We start from the raw sequence: 6,856 nt of genomic DNA, 5'->3' as shown, positions 1-6,856 counted from the left end.
TCGTCTCCAAAACAGGGTGATAAAAAGAAAACTCTTTTCTCAAAATCGACACGTGTCTCTCTCCTCGGAGTCCTCGGCGAGGAGTGAGTACTAAGTTCGGTTACATAATTTTTTCAGATTATCGAACTCTTCCGGTCACAGATTCTCCGGATTCGCCTACCATGCACTGTGCAATGGAATATTTCAGCGATGTTTTTACAAAATTAATTTGTAACTTGTAATCCGCATGATATTGCAATGTGTATGGATCTGCTTATGTCCCGAGAAAGTAACTTCAATTTTAATTTTTAATATATATGAATAAAATGTTTTATCCTAACATTTAATGCACATCACAAATATATCATATTATAATTCCATATACGTTATCGGTAGCATTCCAAACACGTTACAAGCAACACTCCATGATGCACATTAGATACAAGCAACATTCAATGAATAAATAACCTCTCCATTTGTCAACACTATTTGTACAACTGAAAAATAAAATAAAAGTGTATGCTTATTCACAGCTATATGCTGTTTGGTTGAAAATGTCCGTTTGAACTGTTTGAAGTTGAAAGCAAATTGTTGAATTGTAGGTAAAAATAAATTTTTTCATGTAAATATTTTTTTAAGTTTTTCAATAAGTCTTCAGAGAAAAATGTGTGTACAATATGTGCATATAATATATTATTATAAAGTGTAGGTGCGACGATTTTCGAGTATGTATTTGAACTTTTACATAATATATATGTTTAAAAGTATACCTAATACCTATATATAGACATCATATATGGGTATTGCGGGTAAGCCACTCGACGGTGCAATTTATTTTAAATCCTGGTCTTCAATTATCGATGTGACTATATACCGCGGTATACCAGAGCGTAGTGGAGGTCACGTGCATCAGCAGCAGAAAGAGCGCGTGCTATGTATACGGCTGATTCGTGTTTACCGTTCCCATCAATATTATGTTTACACAGTCATTGCGGTCGACTTCAGGTGTACATTTTATGAAATTAAATTTTGCCCACACGCACAAGACAAGACTGCTGCAGGGATACGGAGGGAAAACAAAAACCGCGGACTGGTCGCGGTACCCGTCAACGTGATTGTTGTGCATCGGTATAAAATAGTAGGTATACATAAAATATATACAAAGATACCCACGAGTATGAGGCGCGGGTCGAGGGGTCTCCCCCGAAAAGGATATTGTGCAAATATTTGCGCCCCGGGCCGAAAAAAACATAAGTACCGACTCGTCGCGTCGCGGTCTCATCACAATATAATAATATAATATCCGTTGTACCCGCTGCGGTGTAACCACCACTACCACTACCACTAACCGCGTGTTGTTGTGGGAACCCGCGACGGTGCGGCGGTTAATGGGCCGTCGCTAATACGGCGCGGTCGTCTCCAGCCATTCATTATACGCCGCGCTCGTATAATATTATCATATTATGTGCATTGCAGTCGTCCGATCCGGTCTCGTTCTAATTTGGCGCGTGTGCTCGTCGTGACGTATCCCAAAAACCTACCCTCGCGGCGTGTGTGAGTTCGAGTGTGTGTGTACAATGCAGTGAAAATCAGGCGGACTTGGCCCTCTCGGAAAAACGAGAAAATCACACACACACACGCCGCTGCAGCGGACACTGTTTCTCTTTATTGCTATAAACAAATGTCACGCAGAAATATTTTACGAGTGCGTGTCGGCGGGTGTGTGTGTGTGTATAATAGTGAATAATCGCGGAAATGTCGTACATTATAATATCATATATTATATTATTATTGTACTACATTTTATTCTCCCACGTGCCGCTCTCCGTCGAGTGTGTTTACATACCGCGTGGTCCGACACGCGACTTTTACGAGTCGTTGTCGTCGGCGCACAGCCACCGTCGATTAATATATTATACGGCGTGTTTACCGTATCGCGCATGTGATAATATATCATATCGTCTCCGTCGACAAGTATTAAACACAATATGTGTGTGTACCTACGCGTATTGTGGTGCTTCGAGGGACCAGCCTTTGTATCGTGTGACAATTAATCGCGACGGACTATAACGAGTCTCGATAGCGCCTCCGTCATCCACCCTCCCATCACAGAGCTCTGTCTGTGTCCGCTACACGCACAGTTATGACGTTATAACTTCGCGTAATGTTTATCGTAGACATAACTATTACGTCTAATCATTATTTTACATCCGCGTTCCTATAATATTTCTGTTTACACATCGAAACGGGCTTTTGACCGATTGGGACTTAAAAATATTTGTCGAGCTGGGGCTGGACCACGTTTTTGAAAACGAAACATCTAATAGTAGACTTCGCGGAAGAAAATGAACTTACACATTTAATATAATATATTATATAGACATACTAGCTCTTCCACTTGACGAAAAAAAATCATGTGTGAGCTACCATTTGAGGGATACTTTTACCTCATTTGCCCGAATAACTTATGTGAATCATTTAAATACAAAAAAAAATATACCAACTATTTCTCTTATATAACCTAAAGCAACCATTATTAAACACACATTTCCATCGTAAATCTCAAAATCCCTGTTTGAGCACCTCTCCGGGTTGGAACTAATATCGGGTCCAATTGTGAATCAAAACCATCCAAAGAAGTGGGAACCACTCAAACACACACAAGAAATGTCATATAAATGGATCCAGCCGTTTAGGAGGAGTTCAGGGACATACACACGGACAGAAGAAATATATATTAAACATATTATAAATAACAAATAGCTGCTATTGCAGCTTGATATATAATAATATTGAATTATCATTTTTCGAAAAATGTTTACGGCTAGGTTGTCGGCCAATACATTTTTGAGATGTTTTAAACAACAATAATTATATAATGCTTACAAGGTACAGTACAAATAATTATATCTCTATTACCTAATCCTTATGAATATTGTAAATGCGTTGGCTGATTATGGGTGTTGACGGGCTGGTCTAAGGGAACAAAAGCCACTAGCTTCCTAGGAATTTTCATGTCACTTTTTCTGGTAGGTAATCATAATTTTGAAATAGTATGATAAGATTTTTATGTATCAAAGTATCAAAATATACAGTTTATTCTTTAAAAATGTTTTTCCAATCCCTAGACTCTAGAGTAATAATGGATATAATGCCGAGAAAACTTTTTTCATTACCTATTTGAACAGCTATTTGTGTGTCGCTCTAAGAACTGTATTAGATTTTCTGAACTGGGCCTGTGGAGAAATGCTTGACCGGTGTGGCGACGTTAGTAGGTGTTAATTGTTAACTCTGTTATTTTTAATATATTAACAATGATAATGTATAAATATATTTTTTTAAATATGCTGTTAAGAGTTAAGACCATAAATAACATCCAATATAATGGGTAAAAACTGGGTAAAAATTATGATCATTACAACTTACTAGGTGTAGGAAGGGATTCGTCTAAACGTTTAAATTACTTATATACCTAATATTTTATATAGATCGCTAATTGTTTAATGTTTTGGACTTTTATTAAATTACCCAATAAATGTTTTTAAAAACCTATGAATAAACATATAATTTAAATATGAAATATAATAATTATTGAACTCGGTATTATAACAATATTATTTTCCTATCGCAAAAGAACAGATTCATCGTATAATAACCTAGCGGTAGTTTAATGAAATTATATTTTTGTTGTCATTCTCTCTCGACGGGACTTTGATGGCTTTGTCGGATTTACGAGAGAGAAAAAAAATGTGATTACCATCGATTATAAAATTCGTATTTATTGTATTATTTTGATAAATCCGGTCCGACCGCGGCTGACGTCGTCGTCGTCGTCGTCTGGTCGTGTTCAACGAACCGACCAATTGTTGTGTTTGTTTGTGTCGCGGTCGTCCGCCGCCGGCCGAATTGCATACTATTATTATTATTGTTTTCCTCGAGGGCTGCGGCGGCGGTGCGTCCGGAACGTATGGCCGCGGCGCGCGACCCAAGTGCCGTGCGCGACACGTGCGCGTCCGACCGACCGGACAATAATTTTTCGTAATCCCTCGGGCACGTTTTACTCGGATCGAGAGCGAGTTTTTTTTTTAAATTTCAATCGTAAGAGACCGACAAATATATACGTACATTGTACTGCAATAAAATACAACACAATACATTAAATAATATGGGCTACGGCCGCGGCGAACCTGATTTGCATAATATCCGAACGCGGACGAACACGCCGCAAACAAACTTACACGGTCCAACACCTATACCGGCGGCGACGGCGGTTCATTTTGCGGATTTGAATTAATTAAGTTCTTACAATTCTGTAGATGAGAAAAAAACCGAACGACGACGACGACGACGATACGGCCACACATATTATGATTGTTGTACGAGATGTGATTGACAGCGACGCCCGCCGCCGGCATCGATTCTATTATAATATTATAATACTTTAGATATTATTATATTTATGAACGTATATATAATATAATATTATAGTTTATTAGCGCGAACAACGCGCACGCGGACGTCCGGATTTTCGGTTTGGTCTGCGGTGACGTTATCAACCCGATACCCGGTATCAATATATTATAGTACGGTACGCGCACATAACGACCCGAGTTCACTATATTATTATTATTATTATTAGTATTATGCAAATCGTAATATTTTACACTTTACGGTACCCTCGCCCGGTCCCACTTCTGCACACTTCGGGTCAGTATAATAATATTGTATCGTAATATTGTATCGACTTATTGTCGATCCATTCAAAATGAACGTCTCCGATAAAGGGTCTCGCAAACGCTGTTATGAATGTAGGAAGTCATTTTATAAAATTATAGTAAATGCATGTTTGCGTAAAACAAACACTCATAGTTTGAGAAAGTACAAAACAATTTTGGACCATTTTTCATATTTGAAACAAGGTGCATTTTACGATACAGGTGTAACAAAATAATAATAAATTATATTTAAACTTTAAACATTATAATTAATGTTAATAAATTGGCATAATAGTCTAATTTCGGTGGAACATAGTCTAGGGGTAATTTCCCAAACTTGTTCCGTGGGACTGTCTCGCGGCTGTGAGGACGTTATACAGGGGACCAGTGGACCAACACTTACCATATACCAGCATTATTTGCATCCACTACGCCATCATTTATCCACCGAGGTACCTTTAACCACAGCGAACTGTTTTGGGCTGCAACTTGTTTGCGCACAATCTATAATTTTTACCTGAAAAATGGGAACTCGTTTGCGCACACGAAAATAATTATATTTTATCTCGGTGACAGATGGGCACTGATAATCATCAACCAAATTAAATAAATACAAATAATAGGAAACTGTTATTACGGAAAATAATAGACATGTATAATATATTACCCTACACGTATATTTACCAATCTTGTCATATTAAGATTAAAATTAACATGCGTTTTTAACTTTAACAAGTAATACAATTAACAATTATTAATGTGCATTTTTAAGTCGAACAAGTGTTAATTATTATTTGTTAACAATTATTAATAAGAAAGTATTAACATGCATAGCTACATATAGACACCTATAGATACATTCATAGACAGTCCCAAGTCTGTTAGGGGGGGAGGAAAATGTATGTAAGTATTTTAATAATTTACTTATTAATATAAGCAAATATTAATATGCAAGGTATTAAACTAAGTTTAAAAGGTAACCGTGGGCAAACCATGTGTATGGTTACTGCTCAACTGTTCCCAAACGAGTGGTACTTTTGTGCCCAAAGAAGTTGTCTTTTTGGTATTTATGCGCAAACCAGTACCGCCCCTGTTTTGGGTGGCTTTTAGGCATCAGTTAGCCTGCATGATTACAAATTACATGCCATACGGCGGAGTACCTATTCTTCACTGTAATTGAACTCGCAGAAATGTGTTTCTAATTTCAAACTTGCCTAAAACCATCAGACATAACAGTGAGCTTTTCAATTATTTTGTAAATATATTTAATCAAGATCACAATAATTAATATAAACAACAATGAACGCTACAGTTATAATAGTAATGAACAATGTTCAGCAGTGATAATGTCTATGATTTAATTTCGTTAATACTAAAATTCGTAGCCTGGAAATGTTTTTCTTAAGAGGTAAATTTTACGAAATTTTCAATAAAAACGAAGCAAACGTGTTAGGTTTTATATGGCCATGTCTTAACATCGCATGGTACTTTTATTTTCTATCGACATTTTTGGCTGAAGGAGTGCTCGCCAAGAACGTTTTAACATTTCAAAGAGGTACCTAAATTCATCTTTTTTCTATAAATAAAAAAGTAGTTAGGTTAGAGACAGTATTCAAGAAGTGAAGAAATTGATTATTCCAGGCTAACCCGTTTGAATGATTCTATCAGTGTGCGCTCAACGTTTAATAATATTTTATGAAAAATAAAAAACACTCTTTCAAATATATTAATAGAATTATCCCCTAGCGTTTTAAAATAAGTTAAATATTATTAACCATTATGTCCGCAACCCTTCTCAAATCATTACGCTTTTTTACACACATTGTTGGATTTATTTTTGAAATAATTTACAAGGGTTGCACGGCTTATTTTTTGCAATTGACATTTTACCAGCACAAATATATATGGCTATATATACAATATGCTTGTGCCCTTTTAAATGTACGCATCATTTAAATGAAATATTTTGTCTGCGCTTACTCAATTAATATCGAAAAATATATTATTTCAGTGATCCATAATTTTAAATATGATAGAGTATTAACGTACCATTGATTTCCTATAATTAATTATAGTAACATTAGTAAAAAATTCAATTTAAATTATTTATTCATTCTTAAAAAATTAAAAACTACGTTGCATAAATATTATAATCAATAATC

This window comes from Acyrthosiphon pisum, unplaced genomic scaffold (genome assembly GCF_005508785.2).
Source record: "Acyrthosiphon pisum isolate AL4f unplaced genomic scaffold, pea_aphid_22Mar2018_4r6ur Scaffold_20839;HRSCAF=22282, whole genome shotgun sequence".
Lineage (NCBI taxonomy): Eukaryota > Metazoa > Arthropoda > Insecta > Hemiptera > Aphididae > Acyrthosiphon > Acyrthosiphon pisum.
The sequence above is the reverse complement of the archived record's forward strand: the minus strand, read 5'-3'. Positions refer to the sequence as shown.